The sequence below is a fragment of the Lepidothrix coronata genome, unplaced genomic scaffold (genome assembly GCF_001604755.1).
Source record: "Lepidothrix coronata isolate B3197 unplaced genomic scaffold, Lepidothrix_coronata-1.0 Scaffold23, whole genome shotgun sequence".
Classification (NCBI taxonomy): Eukaryota; Metazoa; Chordata; class Aves; order Passeriformes; family Pipridae; genus Lepidothrix; species Lepidothrix coronata.
In genome coordinates this window covers 3343724-3357824 of record NW_016690203.1, presented here as the reverse complement: position 1 = coordinate 3357824, position 14101 = coordinate 3343724, and the positions used below count along the sequence as shown (strand labels likewise).

At 40.6% G+C, this 14101-nt stretch overlaps 1 protein-coding gene across 2 annotated transcripts in view; it reads left to right on the top strand.

Moving 5' to 3' along the window:
* Nucleotides 1–4624: 4624 nt before the first annotated feature.
* CAP2 (CAP, adenylate cyclase-associated protein, 2 (yeast)) overlaps nt 4625–14101 on the top strand; it is a 68777-nt gene continuing 59300 nt past the window's right edge. Inside the window, exons 1-2 of one of the 2 annotated variants that reach the window (XM_017808489.1) lie at nt 4724–4741; nt 10541–10648. The gene's annotated coding sequence lies outside the window, so the exon portion shown is untranslated. Of the gene's footprint in view, nt 4742–10540; nt 10649–14101 lie in introns of both variants that reach the window. The other variant, XM_017808488.1, reaches the window with a different exon arrangement.

The following is a 14101-nucleotide window of genomic DNA, read 5'->3' as shown; positions in this document are numbered from 1 at the left end:
TTGGTTTTGACTTGTGGCAGTATTTGGGTATGCTTTCATTTTCCTCAGACACAGATGGGTTACAAAGCACCGACAATGACAAGGTCGAGAGCATGGACATTTAACCAGCTGCAATTATCCTACTAAGATGCTTCATAGCTCACACCTAGAGCTGGAACAGTGACCTAGCATCATGGTAAAGCTGTCCTGAAACTCTGTCAAAGCAGAACTGTGTACTCAACTACTAAGCTGGAAGCAGTACCTCACATTGTTTAGCTGTACGGGTGCATCATTAGAGAACACTGCCAGTCTCTCTTAAAGGATCCCTGCAGCCTCGATTGAAAGAAAGGTGAAAACAGAGACAGGAATGCTAAAGATTCTAAAACAGGAAAACTAACATTGACCAATGAGTAAGACTTTGTCATTCCTTTTGACTACTGTTTCCATAGGTTTCATACACAGCAAAAGAGTAGTTTAAGGTGGCACAACAACTCTACACTCACACACTTGGAAAATTTGCTTTCCTTGCTCTCTCAGTCCAATCATCCTCACTGAAAGTTCCTTGCAAATTTCTGCCTATAATTAAATGAAAAACACAAAACTCCATTTGAAATCCGTATCAAAATGCAGTACTGTACAAAACAGGATATTTAGCAAAAATACAACATAAGCCTGTATCCCATGATAATCGATAGATAGTGCCATGTAAATACACAGCAGAACTGAGGGCCAATATTCACTGAGTGGCTTTCCCAAACCATCTACAGAACTGAATTAAACCACAAAACTAACATTAGTAAAAGTAGTCACGAAGATTAGTACTTGTGAGATCAGAACAATTTCCCCTCGGACCCAGCAAAGCCCTTAAACATATCCTGAATTATAAACAAGTGAGTAATACCATCCCTATGCGACAAGCTGCTTAAATACAACGGGAATGCTTAAGTGTTCTGCTACACAGGGATGCCATTACTCATATACTTAATGATAAGCACGTGCTTATTACTTCACATTTTATATTGCCATGCCTAAAAAGAAGCATACAACTAATTAATGTACAATTATGAGAGTCCACACCCCCAGATCTTACTGCATAAAAGAGAAGAGAATACAGAGAAGAGATAAAAAAGCAGTAGAGTGACATCTTTGAAATTAAATGTAAATCAAATCTGCCTGAATATTTTACAGGTGATCAGTTTGAATGATGACAGATTCAGCCTTATTTCACACTAGCTTGAAAGAGGAAAAATAGTCCACTTCTTTGGCATAGTCTTCCCTTTTTTTCCCCCTATTTGTTTTGACACTTGATCTGTACAAGATATCCACAAAGTGCTCTTCACAGATGCATTTTGTTAATTAGCTATATGCTGTTTTTCAAAATCTGTAGACTAAACAGCAGATTTGGTATGCAAAAGGCATCTTGACATGTCCTGAATGCACTCCAATATTATTTAAGCAGATGTAGCAAGTCACGCTACAAGATTTTCACGATATTCCAATTTATTTTCACATCAGTAACTGCTTCTGCAATTTTAATTTGTATTAATATTTTCTGCATTGTCCCAGCAAAGACAGACTTAATGAAATCAAGGAAATGAGCAAAAATATTTGTGGTTTTCTCCGGACTCGTCTATGAAATATTTAGATGCAACTTTCTTCAGCTGGGAAATTTTACAGTCATATACATTGAAAGTCCATTTTCAACATAACTAGGAAAGTAGGAATTAACATTTTCAAGTTTTTGCCTGTGAAAAAAACCATGTATGCAAATAAAAGATGCACCAGAGTATTTTCTTCTAAGTAGGTTACAATGTTGTCACTCTACAGAGATTTTGATAGCCTATCTCTACAGCCTCTGATCTGTACTTTGGGATCACTGCACAACTTTAGAAATGCAGTCTTCTATAAAAGGGAATAAAACATGCCAGCCTTGGCACAGATTGTCTGCAGCAGCAAAGTCAGTAAGTAAAATGAAAAAAAATCATAGTTATATTAAATGCAATACACTAGGCTTCATTTTAATGTAGCCCCCTGCAAGAGGGCTATTACTGCACCTCTTGCTTAAGAAGAGCTCCTCACAATTTCAGGAGGACTAGAGCATAAATTAGAATTTTAAGGGGTTTTTTCAGTGTTTCAATCCTGTCCCCACTAGAAAAAGTATACAGATAATCACTACGTACTAAGCCAATACACGAATGTGTTGTTAGACTGAGGGCAAAATGCTCAGCCCTGAACTCTGATCTTCCAGCCATTCCTTGCTCAGTGTTTCACTTGATGCCAATTCCAATGCCACTTCCAAAACTTATTCTTTATTGCTGTTCAAGCCTTTTTCCTTGATGGGATGAAAGAATAGCATATCATCTAGTCCACATTTTTGCACATACAATATTTTGCAAAGTCCAAAATTTGTATATCTTTTGTTTGTTTCTTCCCTTTGGGGGGATTTTGCTCAGCCTGTATTAATAACTAAGTTCCTTCTAGAGCTGGCCTTTCAGATTACCTTTCTTTATTATAGAAACTGCAAGGCTTTCTTCTCTAATGTTTTCAGGCACTACATCTTATATCTTTGCTTGCCACTGGGTTTCCTCCATATTATAAGATCACTTTACAATTACTGAATCTCCCCTTTTTTCCTTCTGATTAAATTTATTAGTTCTTTTTGTTCCCTTTACCTTAGTCTTAGCCTTTCAAGTTTGCCAAAATTCTCCTGGGGACAAGAAAAAAGAACTCACTTGTTTTTGTGAAAAAAGGACTAGAATACAAGAGAGAAGATGGATTACAGACATGTTTTAGACATGTAGGGCATCTGCTGGTTTGGTAGCCTCATAGGACTTTCCATGGAAAGGAATTACCCAGTAGTTTCTCCTTCTTTTCCACATGCCTATTATGTAAAAGGATGATGTGGAGTGCTTGACCGAGCTCTTACACTAAAGAGCTTATGAAACTTTTCCTCACTTAACTACATTGAATTTTTTGAAATTAAATTGATATTCTACAGAAAGTCTACTGCATTTATCATCCTAAACTTTCAGCCTATCACGCTGACACTGCACAGGTGTTGGGATTTTTTTCTTCTGAGTTGTAAGGAATATGGAATTTGGGCTTTAATCTAAATGTACTAGATTCGCCATTTCTTAAGCCTTTGGGTTTTTTTTCCCAGAGTGAGATCTTCTGGGCTTGTTTCTTGCTTCTCTTAAGTAGTGTCTATGTTCTGTGCATTTTTTCAGTCAGGTTTTCAATTCCATCCTACCTTTTCCCTCTTGGAAGTTTTGACAAGACCCTCTGGTTTAAAACTTGTGCTGTTCTGTTGATTTCATCTGGCTGTTTATACATGCCAAGGAGAAGCAGTTCATTTCACTGCACACAGGACACTGCGCCCATAATTCTTTTGCAATTTCCAATGCCAATTACATTGTCTGCACTAGTGAGTTTGAATCCTAGACAGATCCTTGGAGTCTGCTTGCTTTTGCTTAATGCTGACTTGAGGCATGTGAGGTCTGTGAGCTCCTGTTAACTATGGCATTCTTGTTAAAATATGACTTTTCTCAGCCCACATGTAACTGCTGCACAATTAAAACAAATCCTTATGTTCCATATTGTATGGTGGTGTTGTCAAACCATCAGATGTGAAACACAAAGTCTTCTAAAATAAGCTATATATTTGATAGAGAAATGTGCTACCAATTTTTGTGCAGCCACATGGTTGACTTGAAAAATGTATGTGGGCTTTTTTATTATCACTAACTAATGAATTCTTCTTCCATTCAAGAACAAACTGTTCCTTTAGAGGCTGTGAATTCATGGTCTTCTCACAAGACTTCCGTGCAGAAAGCCAGCTCATTTGATACGAGGAGGTGAAGAGGATGATCAGGAGGATGATCAGATGTCCCTTGGGACCATGTGGTGACAAGCACTCCACAAGTGCAAAACATGTGTGCTCCCCGTTGGCCAGGGGTACCGCCTGGTGTGAAGCCCACAGGGTCTGACAAACGAGGCCTAGGCATGAAGGTTTGCCTGCTGGGAGAAGTCCTGATTTCATGGCCGTATTGAATGAAGGCATCAGCCCCACCACGGGCCCAGCTACAGCAGTGGTCAGGCTGGCACAGTTAGTCCGGCCCAGAGTAGGCAACATCCTGGTGTACATGAGGCTGCCCTCAGCCTCCCCTGCCATGTGAGGTGAGGAGTCTGACGGTTTCCGCACAGGCCTTGCTCTCTTTTCCCAGCGTCGACCGGGCCAGTGTGGTGTGGGATGCTCACTTCCCACTCTCCCAAGCTGTGCCCGATGGGCAAGCAGGGCCACCATGCCAGCAGCTGTGGGTGCCCCTGCCCTGGGTACCAGCGCTCTCCCCTGCTCCTTGCATGATGCTCCACCACTACCATTTCCCCAGACTCCCAGCCGCTGCCGTGAGACACCTCTCTCTCTCTCTCTCTCCATTTTCACACTCCACCCACTTTTTGCTTGCTTTCTCCATCTCTGTCACCGTCTCTCTCCCCTTCTGGACTTGTCTTTATTTGGCACTCCCGGAAGCTGCAGGGCATTGCTCTCCCTGCCTGCCCGGGCAGCTGATGTGACTGACTGACACCGGCTCCCGCTGAGGAGGAGGAGGAGGAGGAGGAGGAAAAGAAGGAGAAGGAGGAGGAGGAGGAGGAGGAGGAGGGAGAGCAGCGGCGTGGCGAGGGAGGGGGGGGAGCGAGTGACCGGCCGCGGATTTTCATTGCAGAGAGGAGGGGGGAAAAAAGGCCACGCGGGTCATCAAAACAGGTAACTCAAGAGCAGGCGGCGGCGGGAGGGGCGGGATGCGGGGAGCGGCCCGACCTCTCCGGCCCCGGGCAGGCGCGGCCGGGGCCGTGTCTGCGCTCCCGCCGGCGGCAGCAGCAGCGGACATCTTGGGGATGGGGGACAGTAATGAGGGGACGGCTCCGGGCTCGGCCGGGGGCTGCAGAGCTGCAGCGTAATTCCTTGGGCGGGCAGTGCCCCGGCCGCTATGTGGGTCAGGGACCCGCGCTGCCCTTCGACTTCCCTCCTGTCACCTGCGCCGGGCTGCGCACGGAAAGCGTCCCCCTCCCTCCCTCCGATCCCCAGGGTGATAAGTGGGGAGGAAGTAATCTGGCCGGGGAGCGGGGAGACCCGAGCGAAATACCACGGCAGATGAGGGATCCTCTTTGGGGCTGAAGTCAGACTTCCTCCGCCGAGCCCCTGGTCAGCGCCGTGAACGACTCCGGGGTGCTTTGGGCCCCCGCCCCGGGTCCCGGCAAGCCGGCTTTCCGACGGGCTATTAAAAATTCCCTCGGCTTGTTTATGCAGACCTGGCTGTCAAGCTGTGCTGGTCTTGAACTCTCTTAATCAGCGTAAGATGATCTAATTCTGAGGGAGGTGGCTGTAGTGCCCGTGGGTAGCTGGGCGCCGAGTCCTTGGATCCCCCCGCCCTTGGAGCTAGGGGTGTGCGTGTGGTGGTGGTGGCAGAGGAGCCTGCAGGTTTAGCCCAGAGGAGAGGGTTAAATAGCATCTTAGGGTGAGAGATGGGAAGGCATAATATGTACCTTTACATAGAAATATATGAAGGATACTTGAAATACAAGGCGGAGTTCAGAGCGAGCAGGAGGAAGGCAGAAACGAAGGACTGTGAAGCCGAGATTCTGCATTTTGCAGGGACTTGACATCTGAAGGAGAACTACCCCGGAGACACAGCCAGCACAAAGACGGAGAACTTATGACCCCACCTAAAAATGTGCAGTCTGTCCTTTGTTTTGGGGATTGTTGTAGATTTGTATCTTAGCATTACAGGATCAACAGTGAGGATTTTTATCAAGTAGAATTCAGATTTCATAATGTGCAGGAACAATCTTAAAAACAAAGACCATCCGAGGAAGAAAGCTTTTTTTATATGCCTTACCTAAATGTGTTTGTTTTCTAGTGATGGAAAAATGTTGCCAGAAAAAAATCTGCACAGAGGACTGTACATTAGGAAATAGTTGGAAGGGATCTGTTTAGCAGGGGGGCAGGGTGGGATAAAGCAGCAAATATTTATCAAGTTATTTCTAAGCCAGGCAAAAGTGGCAATGGTTTATGGCCTACCATGTTTCATTGCTCTGTGAAATTGTAATCAGGAAACTTATCCTGCTTCAGAAATGTAACTTTAAAAATTATTTAAAATAGCAAAGTGGTAGATAAAATGAATTAAAACTCAATACAGTACTCTCAAAGCTGGCCTTTTACGACATTCCTGCGAGTCAGATATCCTAATTTTTATACAATTTTTTATCCCAGCATTTCCTTTTAATTACTTATTATGCAAATGATAATAAACTTTTTTCTGGTTCTATGCATTTGCAGCACAAGGATTTCATAACATTGGTTCTATTTTGAGCAAGTTTGCACAAGAACAAAGGCAAGCCACCTTCTATAACAAAGCCAGGCACATACAACAATATGGTCTTTTTGACCTTGGGCATAACAAAAATGCTAGTCTTCAGAATACTCCTGTGATTGACTTGTGTCTTTCCCCTCAAATGAATGCTGCTCAAATGTGGAAGGTGGACAGGCACAACTCCAAATGTAATGAATAAAGTATGTTTTCTCAATTAAATAAAAATTAAGAGGATGTGCATTATTTACTATTACAGAACTGACCTATGATGTTTTCATTATTCTTTTTCAGCTGTGGCTTTCACTTTAGTGGAGAAAAGGGTTTCTTGGTATACCATAAGGAGCAAGAGTACTAAGATTACATGTATGAAATCCCCTCTCATCATTAGATTTTCTGAATCCACTGTATAATTTTTATTCACCATGCAAAATACATTGGGCACCGTAAGTTAGAGAAAAAAAAATTTAAAAAGAATGAAAATTCCCCCAGGTCTGAAATTCATGGGAATTTGAATTAGCTGGTACTGAAAAAGGTAGTAGAGTGCAGCAAGGAGGGCTGAAAACCAGCTCTCAGCCTTGACACTGACTTGCAGCAGTACCTGGAGCAAGTCAGCTAATCTTTGCGTGTTTCAGTCTGTGGCCTGTCAGTAACAATAAATTTGGGATTGGTTTGAACTCTAGAGAGAGAAATGGTGAACTGCCAGATTTGTTAAAAGAATATTCTTTGTGGTTCTGCATGAGTTTTAACATCATGTGCAACAGCAGCAAACTCAATAGCTGGAGTTGTTGCCTACTAGAACATCTGACTACATGAAAGAGATCATTCTTTACTTATCATGCTTAGTGGGGCAAAATCAAAGAAACACCTACAATAAATCAGGCATACATTATTGCAGTTATTCAGACAGCTATTTTATTGTGAACTGATAAAAAATTTTGCTTGACAAAGCACACCTAATATATATAAATAATTTTAATTCCTGTCTCTATAACTTAATATGCTTGATTTGCAATAGGGGGAACAACTGGGAACATGTCATTTTCATGTAGTACAGATTCTGTTCCAGTTGCTCACATATTTTTGAAAAACAAGTAATTTTGGTTAGATAAGGTTTACTGACTCTTCAGATATTAAATGCTTTGAACTCTAAAGGCTCAGCCATTCTTCAGAATGTCACTGCTAGAACCATGGCAGAATGGCAACACCTTTCCTAAGCAGTGTCCATTAAAGTGACAAAAGCATACATGAGCACAGCAGCATCTATGGCAGAGATTATGCTGATTCAGGTAGTTCATCAAGACTATGGAATTCGGGGTTTCTTAAATCTCTGTGACCTTTGTCACCGTGTTAGCAAGGCTTTATGGCATAGACACTACCACAGTTCGTACATGTACTGGCTACTGTTGTCTTTATTTCACCTGTGCACAGAAGGTATTCTGACTTCAAATTTCAGGGACTTCTTGTTACTGAAAAGGTCCCATTGAGACTACTTTCCTGAGTACATGCTAATGGAATTGCTCTGTCTGACCCACAATTTTTAAGAGAACAGCAGGCTAAAGAAGTTGCTTGTAAAATCCAATATACCAGTAGTAGTATGCTTGGAATCAAAGGTTCAATACTTTTGTAGCATATATTTTAAAAACCCCACAAAAACCAGGGAAATACTCAGTTACATTATTGAATAGTGTCATATTTTTCCAAAAAGACATGCTTAGATCCTATGCATTAAAGCTATGTTTTGTATTAGTTTAAATATTTAATTAATTGATTTTTGGAAGGAATGCAAATAATTATTTACATTTCTGTGTGTAATCTGTCATTGTTTAGATAGAAGAAACAGCAGAATAATTCACCTAACAGCTCTAGGTCCCGTAAAGCAGCCATCATCAAAAAGGGTAACTTTATAAGTATCTAGGATGGGTCCAGTTTGATCTTTCTGGGTCTCACAATGGAAAAATGGCCAAATGTCTCAGATCTAGTAAATTGCATGGATTATCATTAAAACTCAGGACCTCTAGCTGGTAACCAGGTTATAGCAGGAAATGGAAAGGTCTTTTTTAGTAGCAGGTGGCCCATTTCATCCTGAATCAGCAGGAAAGGCACAACCCATTGCAATGCTAACCGTGTTGCAGAGTCAGTTGGATGGATTTTAAAATGGGAGATGGGCAAAAGCCTTGAGTTTTTGTGATCAATAAAGACCCCAACTGAGCTGCAGAGCAGAGGAGTACTCATATGGCAGAAAGTTGGCTTCAGCCCTCCTGTTTGCTGCTGTGCTGGAGGAAGGGTTACACAGGCTGGAGGCTGAGCAGGGCAGCCATGATGAGCCTGAGAACATCAGATACAGAGTGCTGAGGTCATAATTGCAGCAGGATGTTCTGGTAAGAACAAGAACACCAGCAAAATTGGCTGAAATCAAGCCCAACCATTCAGGCTTCAGCATAATATGGATATGCATGAGAAGTAGGGTGTGGAAGCATTGTGAAAGGCCACCAGCACAGCAAACAAACCCGTTACTAACCTTGGTACTGAATAGCTCTAGTTTCCTCTTTTCTGCAGAAGTAATTACATAGTTTGCACTTTTAGAGCTTACAGTACCATTTGCTTAGTTGTGACTTCCTTCTTTCCTTTTTTCCTTTCACATCCTGGAAGCACTGGAACACTCCATAGGGGTTTATACTGTGTGGAACTTACGCTTTTGGAGAGTTTAAATTCAATTTGTTTGGAACTGTAGCATAAAGGATCTTACTGTTCAGTTATTATGAGCTGAACTGAAGCACTTTAATAAAATCAATGCCTGCATGCAATAGTTTCTTGGTTGAGCAAGGCAGTCTGCTTACATACAGTAATTGGACTTGTGACAGGTAATTAAATGGCTTGTAAGGCCTTTAAGATGCTTGGTTACATGAAGAGCCCCACACTAATACATAGTAAATGAGGTGGCTAAGGACACTGCGTTTCTGTTGATTGGAGAGATACTAAAACTCTTACACTTCATTGGAGGGAGAGAAGAAAATAAAACCAAGACAAAAGACTATGAGCAGTGGTGACATGAAAAGGGAGCATAAAAAGAATAGGAGAATGTACTTAGAAACTGGGTTGCCTTGGTTATTTTAAGTCAATCATGCTTACACAGACTGTCAAGCCTTGACTGCTTCAGTATATCATTAAATAATGAACTCGTTCTTTGTGATCACAAAATTGATGACAGTCAAAATTATTCAGCAAGGAATAGAAGCTCTTTGCAGAACTTATGTATAATTAGAAAGTGAACTGATATTCCAGGAGATACTAAGCACATACATAAACACAGGACATATTTTAAAGAATTCATATTAAGTTATCAGAGGCCTAACCACAGTCCATGCTATTATTACACTGACTTGTAGACACACAGCTTGATGTGTGCAGTTGCTCACCCATAATTATAGGACTAAACTGGATATGATAAGAACAAAAATATATCAACAGTCTTAGGGGTACTTGTCAAAATAGAGATTGTTTTACAAGTGATTTTGTAATTTTTTTAAACAGTGGGATACAAAAATGCTTCTACTCCTTTCCTGCATGTTTTTGTGGACAGCAGCCTGGTCACTAGGAGAGGGAGAGAAGCAGAGGAAGATCCAGAATCCAAACAGAAAAGTATGCTTGGTGGTACCAACAACATAAAGCCAGACAAAGGAAAAAACTTGGGTTAAATGGAAGAAGTTCCTCTTCTACACAAAAGTTTTTTTGCTTATAAAAAATAGCCCTTGAAAAACACAGAGGGTATGCCGAAGAAACAAGTCCACAGACAAGATAATTGAGGTAGCACACTGTTATGCACAGCAATAAGGGATTCATTCATAGCATATCAATGGTTTAACACAAGTTGAGCTATAGACAGAGATATTTTATGATGAGTATACTAGAGCCAGGCAAGACTTCAAACCAACTTATTAGTCAAAATGGCCCATCCATCCATCCACAAAAAGCAGAAGTCACACAGACTTCTTTTTGTCTTTTTGCTATCCCAGATATAACCCTTGTCCATTCTAACAAAAAAACCCCTATATATTTTAATTGGGTTTGAAAAAAAAGATTTTTTTTTCTCTATATTTAAAACTACATTGCTTCCAAGTGAGCTTGTAGCAGATCTAGGGGCTCAACAACAAAAAAGACTCTGATTTGAAACCCGAATCATTCTCCTCACACAGGGCTTTACGGAGAGGTCTTCTGGTTTAATCCACTTTGACATCAGTTTGAGAAGCCTGTTTACATTCCTCCCGTACAGCTAATGAGAGACAAAACACAAACCATACAAGGTAATGTTCCTATTGGTCTACCAACACATACTTTGTTGGTAGAATCTTTTATGGTAGTAACCCAAATAGCTTCAGGTGCTCCTCCTTACCTCTCAGCCAGTACCAAGCTGCTTCTGAGCTCTGCCTGGAAATTAACAACTCCAGAGGCCTCAAGCCAGTGAGTTTTCATTCTCTGAACCAGGGTGGGGTGCAGCAGGAATTTGGGTCTCATGCCAAAGGTGGCAAAAAGACTGCCTGCTCAACACAGGCTTGGAGTGGGTACGTGTTTGAATGATGGTATAGGAAAGCCAGCTATTACAACCCCAGGCTGCCTGTGTTTTTTTCAAAAATGAAGTGCCGTAAGATGCTTTTGTAAGTTGGGGGAATGCTCAGGAACATGTATGCATTTCCACCCCCTTGATGCATGTTGACATATATTGTACAGAATAACTCTCAGAGGGCACTGTGCTTTGGATCTATAAAATGTTCATGACTGGCTCTCTGATAGTACCAGCTGGCAGTATGGGTTTCTGTATATTTTATTTCCTGTCTCAGTAGCAATTTATTAAAAGACTTAAAAGAGAAAGCACATGTATAGGCTGCTGTACTTCCAATAACACTGTGATTTTCCAAATGGTGTAGGAATGGTAGATACAGTTGAAATGCCACACTGCTGGCTATGCTCTGTTTTAGGCATCTGCCCTTTTTTGACATAGAGAGGAAAACCAAATCTGACTTGTAGCATCTCAGATGATGAGGGTGAATGAGACCTGGTATAATTTTTCAGGTGCTAGATGTATTTGAAAGAACTGGTACCTAGGGGGGAAAAAACCCCCAAATAAATTAAGCAGTCGTTTCTTTTTCTTTCAAATTAAAAGAATCCTAGGAAGTAAAACAAACTGTGGAACTATCTCTTGCTGATGTTTGTCAGAGTAATATCATGCTTTACAAGGTGGCACCATTCCTGTGTTCCAAATCACCATTTTTACATGCCTTATAAATCATCATATGTTTATTTTTCCCCTTATGCTACTATACTGCTTTTCCCTGTGCATTCATTACAGCTTGTTTCTTCTTGAGATAGAGCAATATGGTCCTCCGCCATAAGTCACATACAGTGGTAACAGGAATAGTACCTGTGTGTTTTGACTTACAGTTTGACTGCTATTTGGGATTAGTATGTCAGAGAATTTCAGTCTGCAGCCAAGTTTTTTTTCCCTTGATAATAGATAAATGGTGCTTTGAGACAGATGGGGAGAGAAGCAATGATCTCCCAAGGCCTGCCTGTAAAAAGAAATCTGCTTCTTGGGCTTCAGTATGCCTTCTTTTACCTGGTTTTGGCTTTACTTCTTTTGGGGAAGAAATGACAGATGGTAGTATTACCACATGCATTTAGCACTCCCAGAAAAGATATCATTAGCAGTAAACAGGGCAGAACTGTGGATCCTCTGTCTTAATTTTTGTGCACAAGAGACAGTTAACAATGTCAAATATTAAATAATTTGTCAGTAGATGTGTGTTAACACCTTTCCTGGCTCTTAGGTGACCTTATTTTCAGTGAAGGATACTGTATTTCTCCACCAAGAGAACAACTGGATACATGGGAGTTGAAGCATTTTTAACTCTTTATAGGTGGTCAGCATCAAATCCAAGAAAAGATATATATGATTAACCTGATCATCAACTTCAAGATCAAAACTTTAATTAAAATCCTAGTAGAGATGAGATAGAGAATCTGTCTTGATGTAAAAATATACTTTATGGAAGTGTATGCATCCTACAGACATGTTTACATCCTCTTTATTTTCATTAACATGCCAGGATTTTATTTGACACTGTGAGTAGACCAGTCTTATTATTTATTTATAATATAAGCTCTGATGGTATATCACACAGACAGCATCTTCACAGAATCGAGCTGCACCGTTTGTGTTCTGACTCCTTCTGAGCTGTGGCTTTGCGGTATCTGTTTGACCACACAGAGCAGAATAAGTAATTGGACGAACAGCTGAATATAGGCCAAGAAAATGCTGAAGGTTGTTGTAATATTAACCAAATAGGCGAATCCCTAAATGTAGACAAAGATGTCAATGTTTAGACTGAGAATGGATGAAGAGAGTTTTCATGCTGTTGCTCAGTGGAGTCTTCACTTCAGAACAGTAACGTTAATTCCAGTGTTGTTTGTAAGATAGGTGCCTAGTTAGTTGATGGTAAAGCAGGGTGTAAATGTGAGGTTATTGTAGGTACAACTAATTTGCTCTTTTAGTGTTATACACAGTAATCACAGAAGTGTACTTGCACTTTATTCATACATGACAGGGATACCTGTGTGTATTCTTACGTTCATGCATATGTGTAAGTATAGATGCAAATACCATGTACTCATGAATATATAAGTACACAGACAAAAAGGAAGGTGCACTGTAAACGTGATGATTGAGTTATTAAGCGTAACATTCTGTATAAAAACAATAGAAACCTGGCATCCCTAATTTTAGGGTAAAAAATAGTTTCTACTTCTGTTTTAAAAGACTGTAACACTATATTATTTTGTGATTGGCCTCACTGGTGATATCTGTTTTTGGAAGACATTTGGTAATTCTGACCCTGAGATAAGCTCCGTTGGTTAGAGCATGGTGCTATTAATACCAAGGTTGAAGGTTCAATCCCAGTATGGGCCATTTGCTTAAGAGCTGGACTTGATGATCCTTGTGGGTCCCTTCCAACTCGTAATATTCTGTGATTCTCCAGCTAATGGGAATAGAATAAAACTGTGAAGAATATAGTGAACAAAACACTGTGTTGCAGCGGGAAAGCGTTGCATAAAGATGTCCATAGGGTTATTGAACTGGGTTATTCCTCTGATCTTCTGACACTGTAATGTATTTTCTTAGCATCTTACAGAGGGAAGTTTGTTGGGTAGAACATTACAAGTCTGCTCATTTGTGAGAGTCCTCAGACCTCCAGGTGTGTGCAGTCAAACATACTGAGTTTGTAATCAAACAATGGGCAAAATCAGGCAAAATCAGGCTAAATAGGCCAAAAAGTAACAGGTCTGCCATAGAAATTTTTATATTATTTTAGTGCAATTTGGTGACATCATCCAGGAACATTTTAAGGCAGATTAAAAAAAAACCCAACCTACCCGACTGTATCTTCAAATACAGACAAACAAGAACTGTACTGGAAATGTATTCTAACATGCTGATGAAATGAGTTGACTGTTAATATGCTATGTTAGACTAGCCTGACTTTAGACTGGCTGAAAACATAACTTTTGAAATAGACACCATTTTAGGCTTTTATGTAGCAGGGTAAAATGTGAAAAGAATGTGTTCATAATATTTTTGAGAATTAACAGTGCTTTGTTCTAAGAAAAGGTTTAATATTCTCATGGAAGTTTGAGCATCACGGAAGCTCCCCTGATATATTCATCTCATTCATACCAAGATATTTTTACCCTTGCAGTTTTGT